Genomic DNA, 21,510 nt, shown 5'->3' with positions numbered 1-21,510 from the left:
TTCTGTTTCCACTTTAATTGTGATCACTGTTCAAGTTGCTGCCAGCACCAACGACTCCATGAGGGCTGTCGAGCACATGTGCCCGTAGCCAGTTCAACGAGCTATCTGTGTGTGTCCGTGTGCTCATGATGTATGCATTATGGCCCCGGGCCCTACAACATTACATTGTGCTGTGTACAGCAGACGCAGCCATGTCACCGCAGGCAGCGGGTGAGACCTTGCACATGTAGCTTTGGTGTCCCCCATTCAATATGTAAGAGGAATGAACTGGGCCAGTGTATGCCAGTCCAGCGTGGGGGTGTGGATGATTATCCTGTGGCTCTGGGTGTGGTTCAGTATTGGAAATGTGCAAAGGCATGTGTCTCTGTCGCAGTGTAGGTCTCCATTGGGGAGTGTAGGTGGTCCCTAATGGGACTTAGACACCCACGTATGTGATCTAGTTTGGCTTCCATGAGGTAGAACCCCACCCGCACCTGTTTGGCCACCCCCTTCTGGCAGTCTGACACCTAGCCTTGGAATGCAATGTGTGCTTCGGTGGGCTGCTGGGAGCCAGCTGTGGTGGTGGGAGTGTCCAGCTGTGTGGTCTGTGCAGGGGGTGGGGTATCCTCAATGCAGCTGGGCTGCCCTGCTCCTGGAGGTCGATTGCCTAAGATGTGCATGAACTGTTGTAGGGTGTCGGTGTCGGAAGTGTGGAGGTCCTCTTCAGCATCACTGTAGCGTTGTCTGGTCTGCTCTGCTGGAGGTGTTGTTTGTCCCTCTGTAATGTGAAGGCAAGATGCTTGTTGACATTGAGTTGGCATGTATGTTGACGCATTTTTCAAGTTTACATACAGACTGCATGACAATGTACATTGTGACTGTGGGAGGAGAGGACTATTTGATGCGGGACAGTGGACATTTGGACTACATGACATAGGTGAGGTTGTAAACGTACATTTTCATCTCACAGTTTCCTGCTATGTCAGATTTGATTGGCCATTTTCTACGCACAAGCGGACCCAGTTGTGTCCTCTGTTCTGCAGTGTAAGTGTTGCACTGTGTACCACATTGTCGTCCATGTGGATGTGCTGTCATTGCTATGTGTGTGTGCTGCATTGTGGGAGAGTCGCACCTGCAACTGTGATTTTGCTGCCCCTTATCCCTTGGAGGTGGTGTGCCTTTGACTTTTGTGCTTTTAAGGTGCTGTGATGTTGGCGACTTGGGTCATCTGTGCTCTTGGACGGTTTTTGTACTTTTGTGCATTGTTTGTCTGCAGATGTATTGTTGATGTCAGTGGTTGTTTGTGCACTTGGATGTATCAGAGTGTGACCTGCTCCTTTCCGGATGTGGTCCACACTCAGCCACCTCAGTCTTGTGGCATGCACAATGACATGATGATTGTACTCCAGCCATGCTGCTCGTCATGTGGTGTCACTTGCATTGTCAATGTGGCTCACAAATTTGCATCTTTGCTGTGTTTCGCACGAGTGCATGTGTGTGTTTTGTTGGAATTGGTGATGTGTGGGGTGGGACCCCTTTGTGCACATGGTGGACGAGGGCCTACTTGATGTTTGTATGTGTGCTGCAGTGTGCCACGGGGATCAGGGACATGACCCAGGGTCATTGTGGGTGTGCGGTGTGCTACACGTCGTTGTGCATGTCTGCCATTGTGCCTGTCACCCCCCGTCCCCCAGTCCCTGTTTGTTACTCACCCTGTTGATGTTGTGTCAGGTCATGTCAAGCAGTGTCCGGACTCCCGACACCTTGCACCGTCTCCACACTGATGAATGTGGCCACCATTTGCTCCAGCTCTTCCTGTGGTGCAGGACTCCCACCTCCATTCGCCGTTGCTGCCTTCCTGTTGCCAGCGTATTTCTGCTTGGTTTGGCTTTTCACATCGTGCTAGTGCATCTTGGCCTCCTCGACACTCCGACTGCATTCGCGATGGAATGCCATTTTTCCGTCTGTGTTGTCAATGACATGGTGGAGGTGATGGACAGTTGTTGTTAGTGTTCTGTCACCTCTGTGACGACTATCCGGTTGTCATGCGGACTGTGCCCCATCTTCCTCTTCTCCTTGGCCTTCCCTGACCCCGAGGTTCCTTCCTGGCGATCTGTGGGGCTTGTTCTGGGTGCATCCACGTTGCTACGTAGTTTATTTTATTTTTGGTGTGTTTTTCTTGTTCTGCTTTTATTGTGCATTTTCCCGCATGACGCGTGGGAATTGCAGGCCTGTCGCTGGTCATTGCTTTTTTTTGTATCGCGGTTGGCCTCATCGCAACTTTATTCGCGTTCGTGTTTTGCATTTTTGTGGCATCGCGTTAATTTTAATGCGGTAATTTGATGCGTTATCGTGGGACTATCGCATGGTGCCACCAGGTTGAGAATACCTTCTTAACACTGCGTTGTTTTCCAGCGATAAACTGCGATATGCAAAGTTGAGTTAAGCTAAATTTACAATGGTAATCACACGTTCTTGAGAATATGCCCCAATATTGTTTCTTTCTACAGTCTTGCATACTCATACTGCATGCCTTCTCAAAAATATCTGCTATATCTCTAAACTCTGGCATGAAAAACTGACCTTTAATTAAAACTTCTGAATGTCACCTCTTCATTTTCTTTAAAATAGCCCTCCCTTTCATTCTTTGCATACCTCTTTTCTCTGGGCACAACCTACTGTTGCATGGATATTTGCCTTAATCTTTACTATTGTATTTCTGCAAATTGCTCACAACTCGTATACAAGAACCTCTCCTTCCTCTCAAATTCATACCTCTCCAACCCGAAAATACCTAATTTTCTCTAGCTCATCTGTTAATCCCACCAACCATGTATATGAGCTCACATATCTCGCTCTCCCACTAATGATCACAACTAACTTCTATTTATTTATTTCAACATAAAGAAACTTAAATGAATGCATGAAATGGTTTGCTTGGGCACACAAGAACAATCTTAGTGTCCAACCATAACACTGGACTAACAGCTAACCTTGGGGTGCGAAGCTGTGTGCTGCCTGGCATAAAGCACTTCAACATCGCATCAGGGGTAGTAAGTGCCATTTAAATATAATTACAATATGTACGTTCAGGAAGTGCGTTGTAATAAAACATCTTGGGTTTGATTTAATAGACTATAATGTTGCTCCACCTGTAAGATTCTAGTCCACAGATAAGCTGCCCATAACAACTGACTAGTTCACTAGTGCCATTTTTGTTGTGGTAGGGGGGAGGACTGTTTCTAAGTTCCTGTTTAAATAACACTTTCAATACACACCCAGCATCAATGCAGTGTAGCTATACTTTAAACTTCCTATTATACTGTTGCTGCTAAAATAAATCTGGGGAAAGGGAAGGATGCTATTGTAGATGTATATAATACTTAAACAAGCCTTTCAGTCAGTACTCATCTGCCATTGGTCTGTTGTTATAATTCACATTTTACTTCTACCCTGGAGTACAGTCAATTTGTAGGCACAATAAGTTGCAACTGCCTCCAAGAGGAAGTCATTATAATGTTCAGTAAAAGAGTCAGCCATCCAGTCAAGTAAAGTAAATGAACATACATGTTCTTCGATAACTGGAGCCTCTAGCACAATCAGAGGACAACTTGCGTGTTCTTCAAGATAACTTCTCGCCAAGAAGTGATATGCTGCCGCATATATATCTCAATTCCCTAGGACTCCATGCGCCGCTCCACAGGCCATAATCCCAATACCAGAACAGTCCAACTCAAGAGCCACTAAGGGACTCATTACTCAATCAGAATCCGGGGCAGGAAACGCCGTGTTCGACAGACACAAATCCAGAGCCCACTCGAATGGACAATCTAGGCAATGGAAAACAGGTTGCCACAAAGTGAAGTATGAGAACCGAAAGGATAATCCATACATAGGCTACGATTAAAGTGGCCAGTGGTAATGTTCCATAGTAATTAAGCATCTGGTTGCGCAGTTGAAGCAGCCGGGGCAGGCTGTCGTGTGATACAGATCGTGCAGCCATTGCAGATCAAGCAAACCAACAGGACCACACCAGCAGCCAGGGCGAGAATCAACAGAAGCCCGCCGAAGACGCTGGAAAAAATAGAATGAAACAATGCCGGTATCACACCAAATATTGTTTGGAAGAAGGTCACGAGGCCGGAGCCCACAATTTTGAAAAAATGCACCAAGCCAGTTGTTGACGCGGCATTGAATATAGTATGAATCAGAGCGCCGAAATTAAGGGGGAGATCAGTATTTAAAAGCGCATGCACCTCGGTGCAGGTGTTTGCTACGTGAAGGACAAATGTTTCACGGGAGGATGTCAGGGCCACTTCTTTTTGAGACAATAGAGCCCGTATTCTGCTCATCTTGTTGAACTCTGCCTTCAAGGTTGGTATGGAAGGCCAGATGGATACATCTAGTCTCCCATGCTGGGGCGGGAAACGGACACTTTTACAACAGACTACGCGTTGTGAGACAGTTACAATGTACGGAATCCCCACTAGCATCTCGCAGCATGGTTCATTATTTAAAAGCAAATAACTACTGTTAGCTAATAACGTAAAAGTGGGTGTAATTGCTGGCACAGGATGTCCCTTCAGAATGCAAGCTAAATTCGGAGCATTAACGTTGCATGCACCATGCAATTGGATGTTCCTACCGACCACTGAGTGATCAGGTGTGGAAGTGCATTCCTCACCTTTTAAATAAACTTCTTTACCATCTCTCATGCATCTGTATGTAAATGGAAGTGACCAAACTTCATGCAGGAAAGCGGTACCCAATGGTTCGTACCTGCCTAAGGCATAGTGTCAACCCATGGATAAGCCACACAGCCGAGTTCGATTCGGCAACAGAGAAAGGTAAAGGTTCCAACTTTTCAATATGCAATAATGAGTATGTTGCATCCTTCATGGACATGAACTGTTGTTTAGCAGTCAGATTAAACGGCAGGAATAAAGATGATGTGTTCATGTAGTCCCAGGGAACTTTCCCAGCCTTCAATGTTTGTAAAGTCCATGCAAACTGCATTATAGAACGCAATTGATTTTGACCATGGTATAAAACAGACATATCATCCTGAACAATATCCACAACAGATGAAACAATATTATCTAACGTGTATATTCTAGAAGAAAGGGTGTTAATGCTATTACCGATGACAGCTAGCACTTTTTCTAAATTGGCTTGATCAATAGCCCTTAATCTAGAAGCAGCTTCAATTTGAGATAACTTCCAAACTTCGTTGTAAACAGCATGCACCCATCTTTTGGACCTGCCACCCACAGGGCCTTTAACAAAATCATTTAATTCTACCTTGTTATTCAATTTTGATAAATGAAGTTTAACAGACGCCAAGGTGGAATGTTGCAGCCAGGTTTGACATAACTTCCTACAGAATTTGTAGTAACAGAATGGGAAGATTCAAACCGGGGGTCCACCCTAACCTGTGTATAGCCGGGGTATAGACCCAGAAAACGATGTTGACAGGAATCTGAGTTTTTCTGCCATATTAACCACCCTTCAGGGTCTAGGTTGGAAATGTTGAAGGATGTGTTAGTAATAAATGACTGTGATGCATCAAGGGACAGATCTGTGTGATTATACCATCTTGGATAAGCGCCTAGATCAGGAACAGTAGGGGAATTCATTTTTTTAGAAGTAGCCAATCCAAAGCAGGTGGTTTGAAAAATGGTAGAATTCAAAAACTACATGTGGTTTGGGATAAGGCAAGCACGATGCAGATCTTCCGTACCTTGTACCTGCCAGGCTTTAGAACCCCAAAAAGATTTAAGATCAATGGTATCTTTCCATAGCTCATAGCCCCCTATAGCTAATTCATTCATAAAGGACATGGAATACAATAATTTAGAGTGGGTCAGCCTAACTTTGGAAGCTGACTCTGCAGCCAATTTAAAATAAAAGGCTTCAGGTTTAGATACGCTGAAGTCAGTAAAATAGGTAAATGTGTTCACTAGAGTTTTGGAGCTGCCTTCAATGGGCGCTGGACAATGTTCCTATTGTGTGAAATTGACGATATTTCTAAATGTATTTACTTTATGCAGAAAATGATTGCCATAGTGTTGGTAGCAAAACAACTCTCCATAATTTGCTGTGTCTAAATACAAATCTTCAGCATCAAAAGCAGCATAATACTTCAAATCAGAAAAAAGAGCCTCTACGGCTTGGACATCCCAATCATCAGAGCGTATATTTTGTTTCATAACATCCCCCGTAGAAACACGAAGTACATTGGGAACATGTATCACCTCTGTGGGACCATGAATTTGAAATTTGACATCATCCCACCCAACCCCATCTAACACAGGCCAGGCAGTAATATTAACAAAAGTCTGGTCCCTTTTCATGATGTGTGATGAGGAGTGGGGTGCCAAAGTTCCATCAATTAATCTAATTGTAGATCTTTCAGTGAGATAGTGTCCATTTACTAGACGAAAAAATATAACCACAAATCCAATTGACATAAACAAAAAATTAGATATGAGCACCAGCCAAATGTAAGTCCAAGGGGGAATTAAAAAATGTCTTTTTAACCAAGCAGCAAAAATATAAATTTTCGATGGGGCATTGGAAGTCATAGAGTTAGTGTCAAATGAAAAACGTGACTGGTCAACTGCACTTGATTAAACCAGGCAACAACACATCTGTGGGATAAGTATACTCAGTATCTTCAACTGGACCACCACCCGGTGGAGGCAATAAAGGATTAGTAACTGTATGCATCTCAATGGCAATGTCAGGCCTGTTGGTAGTCGCCGGAGCCAAAACATAATTTCTCAGCATTGCTGGACAAGAGACCGCTGGAGTCATACTAAGAAGAATCAGCCACTTTTTGTAGTTTGACATTATCAATGGAGATGTGCCTGTCATCCTTGCGACCAGGAAGTGGAGGTAAAATGACTGTTCTTGTACCCTGCACGCCAAGCACTGGAACCGCTGCCCGATAAGAGGGGCCAAACTCCTTCTTGTTCTCCACCTTCTCACGGACCAGGTCACCAACTCGAGGTAGCCAGCCAGCTACCGGAATCTGAAGAGCAGCATCAGTTGTGGAGGGCAAGTGTTCCTTTGCAAGACTGTCTCTGGTCTCTTGTAGATTCTGTAATACAGAAGAATGATCATCTACGTCAAAGGGTGCGACCGACGCCGGCATGTCTAGACCATCAAAGTCCGGGACAAACATCTTTATGCCAAAGAGCATCTCGTATGGGGTCCGCCCATCCAGAGACCTTCTAGGGAGATTATTAGGTGTACGCTGAATGCTATACAAATGGGCCAACCAGTTCCTGCCAGTACCTAAAACCCTAGCTGTCAGGGATTGCTTTAAGTCACGGTTCATTCATTCCACAACACTATTGCCCTCAGGCCGATATGGAGACGAAAATTTGACCTGAACCCCCAAAGATCTCATGGCATTCTTGTACGCCTTAGAGGCGAACGCTGGACCTTGGTCGGAATGGAGGGTGGGTGCCACACGCAAAAATTCCCACAAAGACATGCAAATCCCTGATGACAGTTCGAGCATCAGCACTCTGTGGCCAGACCCATAGAAAACGGGTGCACGAATCCACTGCAACTAAGATGTACTTATACGCAGTATCAGAGGAGAAAGGACCGCAGTGATCTAAATAAACACACCCAAGTGGTTTATTAGATATGTACAACTGTGTTTGTGGCAGATGCGCAGCAGTCGAAGGTTTAATCTGCTGGCAAATGTCACAATTAAGGACATAAGCACGAGTCTGTTTATACACTCCGCGCCACCAATAACGTTGTTGTAAGATAGTAACAGTCGCCGAAACACTGGCATGGGCAGAAGCCATACCTCCGTGAGCTGCTGTTATCAAAGAAAGTCTGCAGTCCTCTTTGGGAATCAAACTGTCACCAATGTCGTTAATTCTCACATAGAGAACTTTATCAGGACGTAAATGATAAGAGTATTTAGAATGGAAACCCCAAGGGTAATTATCACCCTTCTCTGTTGCAGCAATTGCTGCCAAGATGTCATCATCAATCTTATTTTTGGATCTTGTAACTGCTGCTACTAGATGTGTTGCCACTGCTGTTTTCGCTGCTTCATCAGCTAAACTGTTTCCAACAGCGTGGACACCTACGCGCTGGTGCCCAAGAGTGTGAATTACATTCACGAGCGGCAGACGTTGTTTAAGTTCTGCAACTCAAACCCAAAGCATTTTATGCTTGTAGGAGAGTAGGGTCTGCTATCCTATGGTCACCCCAAATTTTTGCTTTTTGCTTCACTGGTTTTTGACATATTGAGGCTGTGGGCCTGCCAATCAGACCCCCAGCCTGCTGTTCTCTCTACTAAATTAAAACTATGCACCCTAGGTGCATAACCAATTGGAAGTGGATCACCCTGTCAGCCCCTGTACCAGTGTACACTAGGTACCCAGGGCATTGGTGTACCCAAGGCCTGCCAGGGGCTGCAGCATGTATTATGCCACCCCAGGCTTGGCCTAACAATCTGACACAACTGGCTGATCACTCAGCTGGGGTAAGTTGGTGTAATCACCTCTTACTTAGGTGTAGTATACCTATACCTAACCTTAAATGGGACACCTGGTAACCTATGAGTCACTCCTATGGCAGGCCTTAACAATCCTGAAGGCAGAGTGCTTGGTTCCATGTGAGATGGTGCTCTGGCATGAGCTGAGCCTGTCTGCAGTGGTCGGAACAACTTCCTTCTACTGTTTCCAGATATCGTCATACCATATACTCTTAAGTGCATTATGAACCTCGCGGTTAAATGCTATCTTTGGTTTGGCTTTATCAAAACATGTCGAGTAAGGTGTCATACGAATTGGAATACTAACCCCTCGCCAATTCTGGCGACGGGGTTAGCATTCCACCCTTCTAGAGGGACACGACATGTACAGTGCCTGAAACCCGGGTAAAATCAGACATAGCCTCAGCTCCACAAAATGGATGCTGCCACCACAGACACAAGTCTGCCCTCCTGCTGCTGGGAGTCCTTCCAGCTTGGGAGGTGTGGACAAAGGGTTTCCTGCCAGGGGAGGTGCGTGCACCACCCCAGACAGGATTTTGTGTATTGGTCAGGTAGGGCTTGAAAGAAACCAGACATGCCTGTGGCTCACAAGGAGCCTCGGTGCATATGCCAGTTCAAACCGGTCCTGGGGCACACCAGTCCCGGGCCTGGGGCGAGCTGGACAAAGGATTGGGGGTGTAACCACCCCCCTTCCTGGTCCCACCCATAGGGAGGGACCTAGCAGGTAGTCCGGCCCCTAGAATCCGAATAAAGGTAGGAGCTGTGTCCTAAGACTTCAGACATCCTGGAATCAACTTGAAACTAAGAAGAAGACGGGAACTTCGACATTCTGCTGCACAGAAGACTGAAGAAAATCTCCCCTGTGGTCAGGGAGTGACCACCTTGCTAACGCAAGCACCATCCAGCGAATCACCGTCTGCTTTGCCGCCGCCTCCCGCCGGAGCCCGAGCCCAGAGACTGACAAGACCTGGACCTCCAGACCTCTCACCGCCCGATCCACAGTCCCTGAAAAGAGGAGACCCGTGGAGGCACCGAGACACGTGGAGCCAGCCATCTTGAAACGACTACGACAAGCTGACAAGTGCAACAACCGAGGCTCCCTCCAAGTTGTGCTTTGGGTCCTGAGAAGCCCAACCCTCGAGCAGCATCTGCACCAAAGGTGAGCCCTCCAGCATCTCCACGATCTGCGTGGGGCCCTTCTGCATTTTGCCACTCGACGCGCCTAACCGGTTGCTGGCCCGCTGGCTAGTGGCCATCTTGGCGACGAAATCTACGACAAACACCGCTGGTCTGGTTGCTCCAGACTGGCCCTTGCTCCCCTCCAAAGGAGCAATCCCTCTGACCTTGCTGGTCAGAACCAACAGCTGATTTCCGAATCCTCCTGCAATTGCTTTTGCCAAGGCTTGTTTGCTTCGATCAAGTCGCCGACACCGCCGACAGCGAGAGCCTGCGTGGGACAGCTCGTGAGCCGACTCCTGGACGTCGTCGACCTTCAGGGACCACGTGGCTGCGGAGACAAGCTACCCCTCATCACCTGTTTGCACCCGACATCGCCTGGTACCCACCTGGTGCCACGCTGGTCACTGGCTAGTGACTGTGAACACTGTCCCCTCTGCTTACAGGTCTTCAACATCTCCGATCCACTCTTGGATCCACTGCATCTCTTCCCGACCGACCGCCTGCAGCATCTTTGTCCCAGGCTCAACGGAACAGATAGAAGAAACCCGACGCACTTTGAGGCCTATGCACCCGCTTCCTGTGGGTGAGGTAAAGCTGGTACTCCGGTGCCCATGTGTAGTAATACATCTCTAGTGCCTGTGTTCCAAATCTTAAGTTCCTAGGTCATCCGGAAGATTCCTTTTGCAGTAACTTTGTACTTTTTACGCACCCATTGAAACCTATGGGAGCCCGCGTGTGACTATTTGCTCTGCACACGCCACCCGTGGACCTCCTGGTCACTAACTGACGTTAGCTCCTTGTAGGCCCAGCGATTCTAGAGGCCCTAGGCCTTTTCCCTTTTCTGTTCGTGGTACTTATACCACTATTTTAGTATATGGTTTGAGTGGCCACCAGGGCCTATCCATATAAAGTGCAACTTCTGTGTATTCTGTGATAATCTTGTTTGACGATTTGTGCTCCTGTGCTCATAAAGAGACTAGGGGTTACTTTGAGAAATAAATACATATATATTTTGAATATATATCTGTGTGGTGTCCTTTCATTGGTATAAAAGGGGGTTGCATTTGGTAAAACAGCTGGCTTAACACGCATCACGAGTTTAGCCTCAAAGACTGCTTAGCCTACGCTACCACTAGGGCAGCTAGTCCAAAAAGGTTGACTTACAACCACACCATAAGGGTTGCTTGGCATGGTACAAGGTGGTCACTAGAACTAGTGAACAGCATATACCAGGCCAACTTCTCACATTGGTGAGCAGCGGTTGGATTTGAGCTTGCTGTGTTTTACCATTGTAATCTCTTGGTTACCAATTGAAAGATCACATAGGTACCTGTACGTACATATAAAACAAGATTAGATATACTTAAGTTCTACTGAACTTAGTTGTTGTAGAGCAAAGGGAGTAGCACACCCTGACTACAACTACTAGATAGGTTTAGTAGGTAAACCCAAGTGTAGGTAGATTGCAACACATCCACCCACACTTAAGAGCAATGGCCGGGGCAGAGGGGTCCACTGTACCCATCTCTGTTGAGAGTGACCCCCAGAGGGCACCATCCAGCTTTGCTACCCTTAATCAGAATGAGCTCAGGCATTTGGCAACTCTTAGAGGCCTTAAACAGCCCAAGAACCCAAACTCTGCTGAGCTCAGAGAGCTCTTACAGAATGATGAGAATCAGAGAGCACTCAAGAAAGCTTCCCAGTTAGCCCCCTTAGGGACAGGAACAGGAGGCCCCCCTTCTAAAGATGCCACTGAAGTACCCCTTCCCAATAGTCACCCCTTAGATGGGATGCCTACCACAGAGGATGAGAGTGAAAAGGATACTGACAGTAGTGAGGATGAAGGGAGAACTAGCCCAGTGCCAAGTATTATACTTGGCCCAGCTAAACCAAGGCTATTGGGGACTGACAGTGGGTTCAACCCACTGGATCTCCCCAGTGGACTTAACACAGGGCTTGGAAGGCAAAGGAATCGCTCAGGTGACTCCAATGCTTCCCATGGCTCTAGAGGCTCTCAAGGTCACTCCAGGAGAAGGATGACCACCCCTCAGAGGAGGGAACATGAGGCCAAGATGCAAGAGGCTCAGCTGAGGATCAGGAAGCAGGAGCTAGAAGTAGCCCTGATGGAAGAGAAACTTAGCAAGGCTAGACAGCATAAAGAGAGTGGGTCTATACCCACTGGTGGCAGCATTGTCCCTAAGGACAAAGATAGGGTTTTCGACAATAGAAACCTGTCTAAGGTTGTGCCCCCCTACAAAAGTGGGGATGACATCCACAAGTGGATAACTGCTCTTGAGAGAGCCTGCAAAGTACAGCAGGTTCCTGAAGATCAGTGGGCAGCAATCCTCTGGCTCTCCTTTGAAGGAAGAGGCAGAGACAGACTCCTCACTGTTAGAGAAGAGGATGTCAGAAACTACAGAGTCCTGAAGAGTGTTCTAGTTGATGGGTTAGGCTTAACCACTGAGCAGTACAGGTTAATGTTCAGAGACACCCAAAAGACACAGACTCAGGACTGGTCTGAATACATTGAATGTGCCACTAAGGCTTTGGAGGGTTGGTTGCTGGGAAGTAAGGTATCTGATTTTACAGGATTGTATAATTTGATGATGAGAGAACAGATTTTAAATAACTGTCAAAACCAGCAACTGCATCAACACTTGGTTGACTCTGATCTGACCTCTCCCCAAGAATTGGGAAAGAAGGCAGACAAATGGGTCAGAACCAGGGTTAAGCAAAAGAACCAGAACCAGGGCCAAGGGGGTGATCAGAAGAAAACAGACCAAAAGGGTGGAGATCAGAAACCTAAAGACCAGAAGTCTTCAACAGGGCCCCAAACTACTGCTAAGGAGGGTGGGTCCCAACAGTCCAAAAAGAAGAAAGAAGGTCAGAAGAAACCCTGGTGCAATCATTGTAAAAATACAACTCACTGGACTAGTGATTGCAAAAAGGGTGGAGCCCCCAACACTGTTGCCCCTAAGGCACCTGCTCCCAGTACTACTGTTAGCAGTGTTGGTCCCCAGACAAAGGGTGTAGTGGGAATCACTATGGGAACTGAAGGAGATTCTGACTTAGACAGAACCCTTACACAGGCAGTCTTGATCTGTGATGGGGACATTGATTTGTCCCTGACTGTGAGCCCCAGTAACCTGGGCAAGTACAGACAGACTCCTTTAATTAATGACAAAGTGGCTCAAGCCTACAGGGACACATGTGCCAGTGTCACTATGGTGACACCAGGCTTTGTGGATCCTGGACAGTACATACCAGGTGAGAACTACCTGGTGACCAATGCCAGCAATGCCACTACTTCACATAGTGTGGCAGTTGTTAACTTCTCATGGGGAGGGGTAACTGGCCTCAAAAGGGTTGTGGTTAGTGCAGACCTCCCAGTAGAATGTTTGTTGGGCAATGACCTAGAGAGTTCTCTATGGTCAGAAGTGGAGTACAGGACTCATGCAGAGATGTTAGGTATATCATCACATGTCCTTGCTGTGACCAGGTCACAGGCCAAAAAGTGCCTCACTGAACCACAGGTCTTGGATCCTGGAACAATGGACCAAGCACCTACCAAGAAGAAGAACAGGAGGGTCAAGGCTGTGCCTTCCCCCCTGCCTCAGAGTGATGATCAGCCTTCCCAGGAAGCTGATCTAGAGGACCCTGAAGGAACTGTCCCTGAAGAGCTTGAACCTGATCAGGTTGAGTTTCTGGGGACAGGGGGACCTTCAAGGGCTGACTTGAGGCAGGCTCAGTTATCCTGTCCCTCTCTTGAACCCCTCAGACAGCTGGCTGCTGCTGAGGCTGCTGGGAATGCTCAAGGTACCCATAAAGTGTATTGGGATGAAGGGCTCCTTTATTCAGAGGCTAGAGACCCCAAGCCTGGTGCAACCAGGAGGTTGGTCATACCTCTGCAATTTAGGGGCTTCCTTCTTACCTTGGCCCATGACATTCCTTTAGCAGGACACTTAGGCCAGAACAAGACTTGGGACAGGCTTGTCCCTCACTTTCACTGGCCCCATATGAATGAAGATACAAAGGAGTTTTGTCGCTCCTGTGTTACCTGCCAAGCCAGTGGCAAATCAGGTGGCACAACAAAGGCCCCCCTGATACCACTACCTGTGGTGGGGGTTCCCTTTGAAAGAGTGGGAATAGACATAGTGGGTCCCATGGATCCTCCCACTGCATCTGGGCACAGATTTATACTGGTGGTAGTGGATCATGCCACCAGGTATCCAGAGGCAATTCCCCTTAGGACCACTACAGCTCCTGTTGTGGCCAGGGCCCTGCTGGGAGTATTCTCCAGAGTGGGGTTTCCTAAGGAGGTAGTATCTGACAGAGGTACCAACTTTATGTCAGGATACTTGACAGCTATGTGGAAGGAATGTGGTGTCAACTACAAGTTCACCACCCCTTATCACCCACAATGCAATGGGCTTGTTGAGAGATTCAACAAGACCCTAAAGGGTATGATCAAAGGATTACCTGAAAAGCTCAGGCGAAGATGGGATATCCTTCTACCCTGCCTTCTGTTTGCTTACAGAGAGGTCCCACAAAAAGGAGTTGGCTACAGCCCCTTTGAATTGTTGTTTGGGCACCCTGTGAGAGGCCCACTGTGTTTGGTGAAGGAAGGATGGGAGTTACCTCTCAAAAAGCCTAAGCTAGACATAGTGGACTATGTACTTGGTCTCCGCTCCAGGATGGCTGAGTATATGGAGAAGGCATCTAAAAACCTTGAGGCAAGCCAGGCCTTACAGAAAGCTTGGCATGACCAAAAGGCTGTCTTGGTTGAGTATCAGCCAGGACAGAAGGTATGGGTGTTGGAGCCGGTGGCCCCAGCAGCACTCCAAGACAAATGGTCTGGACCCCATACAATCCTGGAAAAGAAGGGAGAGGTCACCTACTTGGTGGACCTAGGAACTCCCAGGAGTCCCCACAGGGTACTCCATGTTAACAGGCTTAAAGCATATGTTGACAGGGCAGACATGGGCTTGCTCATGGCTACAGATGAGGGACAGGAGGAAGAGAGTGACCCTCTCCCAGACCTGTTGTCTCAGAACCCTGAAGATGGCTCAGTTGAAGGAGTGACCCTTGGAGGCAACCTCACTGCCCATCAGCAGACTGAATGTAGACAGGTTCTACAATCATTTTCACATATGTTTTCCTTGATACCTAGTCAAACTGACTGGTGTACCCATGTTGTGGACACTGGTGACAGTCTGCCTGTAAAGAACAAACTTTACAGACAACCTGACCACGTCAGGGACTGTATAAAGGCTGAGGTACATAAAATGCTGGAATTAGGTGTCATTGAACCCTCAGAGAGCCCCTGGGCTAGCCCAGTGGTTCTGGTCCCCAAACCTCACACCAAAGATGGCAAGAGAGAGATGAGGTTCTGTGTGGACTACAGAGGACTCAATGCTGTCACCAGGACAGATGCACACCCTATTCCAAGGGCAGATGAGCTCATAGACAAACTAGCTTCTGCAAAGTTTTTGAGCACATTTGACTTGACAGCTGGCTATTGGCAAATCAGGTTAGCTGAGGAGTCTAAGGCCAAAACAGCATTCTCAACCCCAGGTGGGCATTATCAGTTTGTGGTGATGCCCTTTGGTCTGAAGAATGCACCTGCCACCTTCCAAAGGCTGGTGAACCAAGTCCTTACTGGGTTGGATGACTTTTGCGCAGCATATCTTGATGACATTGCTGTCTTTAGTTCCACCTGGGAGGATCACCTGATCCACCTGAAGAAGGCTCTTGAGGCTCTGCAAAGGGCAGGCCTCACTATCAAGGCTACTAAGTGCCAGATAGGGCAGAGTAAGGTTGTGTATTTGGGCCACCTTGTAGGTGGGGGCCAAGTTCAACCACTGGAGAGTAAGATACAGTCCATCAAGGATTGGTCCCCTCCAACCACCCAGACTCAAGTTCGAGCTTTCTTGGGCTTGACTGGGTATTACAGGAAGTTTGTTAAGAACTATGGGTCCATTGTGACTCCTCTTAATGATCTGACATCCAAGAAGATGCCCAAAAAGGTTCAGTGGACAGTAAGCTGTCAAAAGGCATTTGATGACCTGAAGGAGGCCATGTGCTCTGCACCTATCCTGAAAAGTCCTGACTACTCCAAAGAGTTTATTGTCCAAACAGATGCTTCTGAGTTGGGTGTGGGAGCTGTGCTGTCACAACTTAATGTAGATGGTCAAGACCAACCCATTGCTTTTATTAGCAGAAGGTTGACCCCCAGAGAGAAGAATTGGTCAGCTATTGAGAGGGAGGCCTTTGCTGTGGTGTGGGCCCTGAAGAAGCTGAGGCCATACTTGTTTGGCACTCACTTCAAGATTCAGACCGACCATAAGCCCCTCTTGTGGCTAAATCAGATGAAGGGTGAAAACCCCAAACTGCTTAGGTGGTCCATTTCCCTACAGGGGATGGACTTTACAGTGGAGCACCGGCCAGGTACTGACCATGGGAATGCAGATGGTCTCTCCAGGTACTTCCACTTAGGACATGAAGACGAGACTGGTCAAGGCTAGTTTAATGTCCCAGCGTTTGGGGGGGGGTTGTGTAGGAGAGTAGGGTCTGCTATCCTATGGTCACCCCAAATTTTTGCTTTTTGCTTCACTGGTTTTTGACATATTGAGGCTGTGGGCCTGCCAATCAGACCCCCAGCCTGCTGTTCTCTCTACTAAATTAAAACTATGCACCCTAGGTGCATAACCAATTGGAAGTGGATCACCCTGTCAGCCCCTGTACCAGTGTACACTAGGTACCCAGGGCATTGGTGTACCCAAGGCCTGCCAGGGGCTGCAGCATGTATTATGCCACCCCAGGCTTGGCCTAACAATCTGACACAACTGGCTGATCACTCAGCTGGGGTAAGTTGGTGTAATCACCTCTTACTTAGGTGTAGTATACCTATACCTAACCTTAAATGGGACACCTGGTAACCTATGAGTCACTCCTATGGCAGGCCTTAACAATCCTGAAGGCAGAGTGCTTGGTTCCATGTGAGATGGTGCTCTGGCATGAGCTGAGCCTGTCTGCAGTGGTCGGAACAACTTCCTTCTACTGTTTCCAGATATCGTCATACCATATACTCTTAAGTGCATTATGAACCTCGCGGTTAAATGCTATCTTTGGTTTGGCTTTATCAAAACATGTCGAGTAAGGTGTCATACGAATTGGAATACTAACCCCTCGCCAATTCTGGCGACGGGGTTAGCATTCCACCCTTCTAGAGGGACACGACATGTACAGTGCCTGAAACCCGGGTAAAATCAGACATAGCCTCAGCTCCACAAAATGGATGCTGCCACCACAGACACAAGTCTGCCCTCCTGCTGCTGGGAGTCCTTCCAGCTTGGGAGGTGTGGACAAAGGGTTTCCTGCCAGGGGAGGTGCGTGCACCACCCCAGACAGGATTTTGTGTATTGGTCAGGTAGGGCTTGAAAGAAACCAGACATGCCTGTGGCTCACAAGGAGCCTCGGTGCATATGCCAGTTCAAACCGGTCCTGGGGCACACCAGTCCCGGGCCTGGGGCGAGCTGGACAAAGGATTGGGGGTGTAACCACCCCCCTTCCTGGTCCCACCCATAGGGAGGGACCTAGCAGGTAGTCCGGCCCCTAGAATCCGAATAAAGGTAGGAGCTGTGTCCTAAGACTTCAGACATCCTGGAATCAACTTGAAACTAAGAAGAAGACGGGAACTTCGACATTCTGCTGCACAGAAGACTGAAGAAAATCTCCCCTGTGGTCAGGGAGTGACCACCTTGCTAACGCAAGCACCATCCAGCGAATCACCGTCTGCTTTGCCGCCGCCTCCCGCCGGAGCCCGAGCCCAGAGACTGACAAGACCTGGACCTCCAGACCTCTCACCGCCCGATCCACAGTCCCTGAAAAGAGGAGACCCGTGGAGGCACCGAGACACGTGGAGCCAGCCATCTTGAAACGACTACGACAAGCTGACAAGTGCAACAACCGAGGCTCCCTCCAAGTTGTGCTTTGGGTCCTGAGAAGCCCAACCCTCGAGCAGCATCTGCACCAAAGGTGAGCCCTCCAGCATCTCCACGATCTGCGTGGGGCCCTTCTGCATTTTGCCACTCGACGCGCCTAACCGGTTGCTGGCCCGCTGGCTAGTGGCCATCTTGGCGACGAAATCTACGACAAACACCGCTGGTCTGGTTGCTCCAGACTGGCCCTTGCTCCCCTCCAAAGGAGCAATCCCTCTGACCTTGCTGGTCAGAACCAACAGCTGATTTCCGAATCCTCCTGCAATTGCTTTTGCCAAGGCTTGTTTGCTTCGATCAAGTCGCCGACACCGCCGACAGCGAGAGCCTGCGTGGGACAGCTCGTGAGCCGACTCCTGGACGTCGTCGACCTTCAGGGACCACGTGGCTGCGGAGACAAGCTACCCCTCATCACCTGTTTGCACCCGACATCGCCTGGTACCCACCTGGTGCCACGCTGGTCACTGGCTAGTGACTGTGAACACTGTCCCCTCTGCTTACAGGTCTTCAACATCTCCGATCCACTCTTGGATCCACTGCATCTCTTCCCGACCGACCGCCTGCAGCATCTTTGTCCCAGGCTCAACGGAACAGATAGAAGAAACCCGACGCACTTTGAGGCCTATGCACCCGCTTCCTGTGGGTGAGGTAAAGCTGGTACTCCGGTGCCCATGTGTAGTAATACATCTCTAGTGCCTGTGTTCCAAATCTTAAGTTCCTAGGTCATCCGGAAGATTCCTTTTGCAGTAACTTTGTACTTTTTACGCACCCATTGAAACCTATGGGAGCCCGCGTGTGACTATTTGCTCTGCACACGCCACCCGTGGACCTCCTGGTCACTAACTGACGTTAGCTCCTTGTAGGCCCAGCGATTCTAGAGGCCCTAGGCCTTTTCCCTTTTCTGTTCGTGGTACTTATACCACTATTTTAGTATATGGTTTGAGTGGCCACCAGGGCCTATCCATATAAAGTGCAACTTCTGTGTATTCTGTGATAATCTTGTTTGACGATTTGTGCTCCTGTGCTCATAAAGAGACTAGGGGTTACTTTGAGAAATAAATACATATATATTTTGAATATATATCTGTGTGGTGTCCTTTCATTGGTATAAAAGGGGGTTGCATTTGGTAAAACAGCTGGCTTAACACGCATCACGAGTTTAGCCTCAAAGACTGCTTAGCCTACGCTACCACTAGGGCAGCTAGTCCAAAAAGGTTGACTTACAACCACACCATAAGGGTTGCTTGGCATGGTACAAGGTGGTCACTAGAACTAGTGAACAGCATATACCAGGCCAACTTCTCACAATGCTTGATTGTGCTACCTTTGGAATCACGATACTCATTTTGAGACCAAAAGAATAAATTGTCGTTGTAAGACTGAACACAGTAAAAAGAGTCACTCACTATAAGAGTAGTCACATGAGGATCAGCAAACTCTAGTGCAAGCACCAGAGCACGAAGCTCTGCCAACTGAGCCTTACAAACACCCAATGTCTGCGTGTGCACGACATCAGATTTGAATTGACCATTCACGAAAGTACCAGCCACAATTGCGCAGGCCACCGAATAAGCATGCTTAGAATCCGTTACCGGTTGCGCCGAACCGTCAGTGTAAATGACACAATGGTAATCCTCAAGTGGGCACAAGGACAGAGGAGCTGGATGAACAAATTCATACTGTAAGTACTCCTGAGTCTGCAATGAGGCATCAAAGATGTAAGTGACATCCGGCGATGTCAAAGAAGTGGCCCATTGTATCCAACGCGGATGCAAAGCTTTAGAATTTGGTACACTGGCTTTCGTTACTGCCTCTAAGGCAGAATACGGTGTGACAACCAACATGCGTTTCCCTTGCGACAGTGCTCTCTCTTTCAGAATCGCCATCTGCACTGCAGTCAAAACTTTTTAGACAGTGGAAAAGCGCATTTCAGCCGAAGTGTACAAGTGTGACTTGTAAGCGATGGAGACTGTGTCTCCCTCATTGAACGTTAAGTATGTGAAACCCACTGCGCCAGGCACAATTCTTATTACCAGGTTAGTGTGGTTAACACGTGTCAGTAAGTATTTAGAAGCAAGAAGATCAGCCTGCAAAGATTGCAGGATAGCTGAATGTTCTGGCAGCCAGCTCGATTTGGAAAAAGTTGGTTGTACCAGGGTATAAAGCGGCTTGATACGCTGGGCATAATCGGGAATGTAAGGACGTCCGAAATTTAAAAAAAACAGCAAAGATTGTAGTCTTTTCAGGGTATTGGGAGCGCGCAAACATGCACATTTCTCCAGGAAGTGAGGTGCTAAATCTCTACCTTCGTTGTTGAGTTCATAGCCCAAAAACAACACTGTATACTCTGCAATGTGTGATTTTGCAAAGTTGAATTTGTAACCGAAGTCCGCAAACATAACAATGATGCGGTCAACGCGACACAGATGCGGCCATAATTCGTCGTCTGTGAGATAGATATCATCAACATATGAGTACGCATCAGGGTCAATGCTCTCTAACAGAGAGACTACACGAGCGGCAAAGACACCTAGACTGTTTTTATAGCCCATGGCTAATCTTTTAAAGTGTTTCTGTTTGCCGCCTGAAGCAAAGGCTGTCCATTGACTACTAATAGAGGACAGGTTATGGCTATAAAAGCTATTGGAGATGTCAAGTGTGGTTTTAAACCTTTTTCTCACGTGACTATCAACGAGAGCAGAACTGTGGGTATTCTGTACGGCACAGGTCCGACAATGAGAGTTCAAGTGCCGGTAATCCAAAACTAGGCGGTACGACCCATCAGGTTTGGTTACAGTGAAAAGAGGATTATTCATGGGTGACACACATGTTTCAATTACACCTTGATATTCAAATTGTTCAAGGATTTCTGCGACGTGAGATCTAGCTTCGCGGTGCATGGGATATTGGGGTTGTGGCTGTGGCATAGATCGTAATGGAATCTCATGGCTAGGCGACAATTTATCCCACCCAACCTGAGTATGGTACAATGCTGGAGCAAGCACTTGTGCCCACTCTTCTGCAAAGTTTTGAGCTTGTTCTTTCGGCACAGTGTGCGCGAAAGATGGGAGGATTACCTCCTCCCCTCTGGGAGCTGCCAAAATGAAAGCTGGGGCCAGTCCGCCTCTGCTAACAGAATGTCACATGTAGAGGTCAGATTTTCCCCAAAAAATCCCTTTTATGGTACGTTGTATGTCACCTTTTATTAAAAGGACTATGTCATATAGTCTGCCAGGGGGAGCCACTCTAGTGTCAGCAGTTTCTACAGTAATTTACGTATCAGTTGCTGTTGCCTTCAGATATGGACGCAGTGCTTGCCGCACTATTGTAACTTCCGCTGCGCTGTCTAGCAGCGTTAGTGCCCATGTCAGGTTACGAAGCTGCGTTCTCACTATCTGTGGCATACCTTGCTGTTAGTGCAGCAACCTTCTTTTTCTGAAACGGGGGTCGCTGACGTGCAAACTCTTCCTGCTTGCCTTTATGTCAGCCGGGCGGGGCTGCTCACGTCCTTGTTGGGCACCCCAACCTTTGCCACGTTCTCCTCCACCGGACTGTGAGACTGATGTTTCCTGTGAAGAATGAGGAGAACTTTGTTCAGGAACCTGAAATCTATCAGGAGACCTAATTCTAGAGCGATCGCACAATTCATATGTGCGTTCAGTAGTCACTTGTACTGGTGACGCGGGCCGAGACCCCTGTTTCTGTTGCTGCTTTCCCTGTTTTTTAGTTTTCTAATTTTGTTTAGGAAAAGCTGGACGGTCGTCTTTAGGAGGCATAACCGTCTGAGTTTGTGGTCGCGCAATTGTTTTAGCAAAAGGCTTAAGCCCC

This window comes from Triturus cristatus, chromosome 4_2, assembly GCF_964204655.1.
Source record: "Triturus cristatus chromosome 4_2, aTriCri1.1, whole genome shotgun sequence".
Lineage (NCBI taxonomy): Eukaryota > Metazoa > Chordata > Amphibia > Caudata > Salamandridae > Triturus > Triturus cristatus.
The sequence above is the reverse complement of the archived record's forward strand: the minus strand, read 5'-3'. Positions refer to the sequence as shown.